Source organism: Capricornis sumatraensis, chromosome 1 (assembly GCF_032405125.1).
Source record: "Capricornis sumatraensis isolate serow.1 chromosome 1, serow.2, whole genome shotgun sequence".
NCBI classification, from domain to species: Eukaryota; Metazoa; Chordata; class Mammalia; order Artiodactyla; family Bovidae; genus Capricornis; species Capricornis sumatraensis.
Window position 1 is genome coordinate 76,263,887 of NC_091069.1, and position 3,940 is coordinate 76,267,826.

The 3,940-nt window shown below is 34.5% G+C and overlaps 1 pseudogene; it reads right to left on the reverse strand.

Moving 5' to 3' along the window:
• Window positions 1-2,634: 2,634 nt before the first annotated feature.
• LOC138094159 (U2 spliceosomal RNA) lies at window positions 2,635-2,802 on the reverse strand (annotated as a pseudogene).
• Between the last annotated feature and the right edge of the window lie 1,138 nt (window positions 2,803-3,940).

A 3,940-nucleotide genomic window follows, 5' to 3' on the forward strand; every position in this document is an offset into this window, starting at 1 on the left:
AAAGGAGCAAGCATCGTTTAACTTCATGGCTGCAGTCACCATCTGTGGTGATTTTGGAGCCCAAGAAAATAAAGTCTGTCACTGTTTCCATTGTTTCCCCATCTATTTGCCATGAAATGATGGGATTGGATGCCATGATCTTCATTTTTTGAATGTTGAGTTTTAAGCCAGCTTTTTCACTCTCCTCTTAAACATGTACGTAGTTGTAAAAGAGAGAGGTATATTAATAACTTTTCAGAGAGTTGTGAATACTCCTCTTTGATATTACACCAAACCTTCACAATTGATAATTGCTAGGAAGTTAGTTGCTAACTCAGAATATGAAGCCCTGTTAATGAACTTTACAAATTCTGTTATATTAAATCTATTGGTTTATTTTTGTTTTTCATTTCTAATTTTTATTAGTTGATCTACAATATTATATTGATTTCAGGTATACAATATAGTGGTTCAATATTTTTATAGATTATACTCCATTAAAAGTTATTACAAAATAATAGTTGTGTTTCCCTTCACTGTATAATATATCCTTGTTACTTATTTACTTTATATATAGTAGTTTATATCTCTTTTTTATTGACATATAATTACTTTAAAATGTTGTGTTGGCTTCTATTGTACAAGAAAGTGAATCAGCTATATGTATACAAATATCCCCTCTCTCTTGAGTCTCCCTCTCACTCCCTCAATAGTAGTTTATATCTCTTAATCCAATACCCCTATCTTGTTCCTCCTCATTTCACTCTCCCAACTGGTAACCACTAATTTGTTCTCTATATCTGTGAGTTTGCTTGTTTCTGTTATATACCTTGATTTCTTTTATTTTTCAGATCCCACAAATAAATGATAACATAGAGTAATTATTTTCCCTGTCTGATTTATTTCACTAAGCATAACACCCTCTAGGTCCATCCATGTTATTTTAAATGACACTTTTTCATTCTTTTTTGCGGTTGAGTAGTATTCCATTGTATGTACATATATACATTCTTCTTTACCCATTCATCTGTTGATGGACACTTAGATTGCTTCCATATTTCTGCCATTATAAATAATGCTGCTATGAAAGCTGGAGTTTATAAATATTTTCAAATTAAGTGCTTTCATTTTCTTTAAATATATACCCAGGAGTGGGTTGATGAATCATATGGTAGTTCTATTTTTACTTTTTTAAGGAACTTCCATGCTGTTTTCCATAATGGCTGCACCAATTTACATTCCCACTAACAATGTAGGATGGTTCCCTTTCCTCTACATTCTTGACAATGTTTATTATTTGCAGACTTCTTAATGATAGCCATTTCGACAAATGTGAAGTAATATCTTCTTGTGGTTTTGATTTGCATTCCTCTGATGATTAGTGATGCTGAGCATTTTTTCGTGTTCCTATTAGCATCTGTATATCTTCTTGGGAAAAATCTCTAGGCCTTCTGCCCATTTTTTAAAATCAGTATGTTTGCTTTTTTGATGTTGAGTTGTTGAACTGTTTATGTATTTTAGATATTAACCCATTATTGGTCTTATTATTTGCAGATATTTTCTCCCATTCAATAGGTATCTTTTCATTTTGTCAATGGTTTCCTTTGCTGTGCAAAAGCTTTTAAGTTCAAATAGGTCTCACTTGTTATTTTTGTTTTTATTTCTTTTGCCTTAGGAAACAGATCCAAAAAAAATATTGCTACATCAAAAAGTGTTCTGCCTATGTTCCCTTTTAGGAGTTTTATGTTTTCAGGTCTTACATTTTGTCTTTTTTCTAAATTTTAAGAGTTTGTATATGGTGCAAAAAAAGTTATTTTCCACGTAGCTATTCAGTTTTCATAGCACTGCTTATTGAAGAAGCTGTCTTTTCTCTACTGTATATTCTTGCTTCCTTTATTGTAGATTAACTGACAAGTGAATGGGTTTATTTCTGGACTCTGCAGTCTGTTTCCATTGATCTGTGTATCTGTGTTTGTGCCAATACCTTGCTGTTTTGATTAGTGTACCTTTATAGTATAGGCTGAAGTCAGTGTGTTGCCTCTAACTTTGTTCTTTTATCTCAAGATTGCTTTGACATTATTTATTTTTGCATGAATCTTTTACCCATGCATAACTTTGTAACAATATATTGATCATTTGGATACTATCAGTTCACTGAATTATGTGGATCTTTCAAAGGTTGACACATTACTAAACAATTCCAAAAAGTCACACTTGTAAATCTCACCACAATGTCACCTGAATAGTATTTACGTATTAGGAAATTGCAATATCAAAGTGAAACTGTGTAGTCTCTCAGTCATATCCAACTCTTTGGGATCTCAAGAAATATAACCTGTCAGTCTCCTCTGTCCATGGAATTCTCCAGGCAAGAATACTGGTGTGGGTAGCCACACCTTTCTCCAAGGGATCTTCCCGACCCAGGGGTCAAACCTGGGTCTCCCACATTGCAGGCAGATTCTTTACCATATGAGCCACAAGGGAAGCCAGTGGCAAATATAAGTTTTCCAAAATTCAGGTGCTCACTTGAAAACTTAAATTTTATCACTGGCAACAAGTACTGTCAGTTATTTTTCATGATGTTTCAGGCATATTTTAGTTCATATTCAAAATATGTCTATAAAACACTCAATTCTGAATAACCATGGCTTACCTGTTGGGCATTCTTTCAAGTAAAGATGGTATTCTACTTAAAAAATTATTGATTAGTTCAGTTAGCAATTCAAACATTGCAATACTCTTCCTGGAAAGAACCATCACAATTTAGTATGCAGCTAGTGTTTCATATTACACTTGATCTTAGCCAAAAGGCCAAGAAGCAACTTTATTTGGGAGGGCTCCAATATCAATGCAGATGGTGACTGTAGCCATGAAATTAAAAGACACTTGCTCCTTGGAAGAAAAGTTATGACCAACCTAGACAGCATATTAAAAAGCAGAGACATTACTTTGCCAACAAAGGTCTGTCTAGTCAAAGCTTTGGTTGTTCCAGTGGTCATGTATGGATGTGAAAGCTGGACTAAAAGAAAGCTGAGTGCCGAAGAATTGGTGCTTTTGAACTGTGGTGTTGGAGAACAGAGTCCCTTAGACTGCAAGGAGATCCAACCAGTCCATCCTAAAGGAAATCAATCCTGAATATTCATTTGAAGGACTGATGCTGAAGCTGAAGCTCCAATACTTTGGCCACCTAGGGTGAAGAACTGACTCACTGGAAAAGACCCTGATGCTAGGAATGATTGAAGGTAGGAGGAGAAGAGGATGACAGAGGCTGAGATGGTTGGATGGCATCACTGACTCAATGGACATTAGTTTGAGTAAGCTCCAGGAGTTGTTGATGGACAGGGAAGCCTGGCATAACTGCAGTCCATGGGGTCACAAACAGCTGGACATGACTGAGTGACTGAACTGAACTGAACTGAGTGTTTCATATGTACTTTCCATTTTGCCACTCAGACCATTAAAAACTGTGTACTCAAGGGACAACTTTAATAAAATTAATAATTTTTCCTATTTCATCAAGGACATTCTTAAGTAAAACTGGCTTTTTAAAAATGCATTTAAAATGACTACCTATACCTTTTGGTGCCACTGCCGTAATTTGTGATAAAACTTTTACCAATCCTTGCTTTGAACTATCATTGCAAATGTCAATATAGTGAAAGAGAAAAATAATGTCTTCATAAGAGCATGAAAATAGAAAATAGCTTTTACTTTTCAGTGTGTCTAGAAGGATCTTGAACCATACATTGAAGTCCACTTTATAGATAATGAAAGCACTCAAGATATGCTCACAGAATATGTAAAAATGATCCAAAATGCCTGAAAATGAGCTAAAAGACATCAAGACAATAATAAAATATTTGAAAGAATAATATAAATCAAACTTAGAAAAAAATTAGAAATGAGTTGACAGACTCAGAAAAGAAGGAAAAGGGAATTCCCTGGTGGTCCAGCAGTTAAG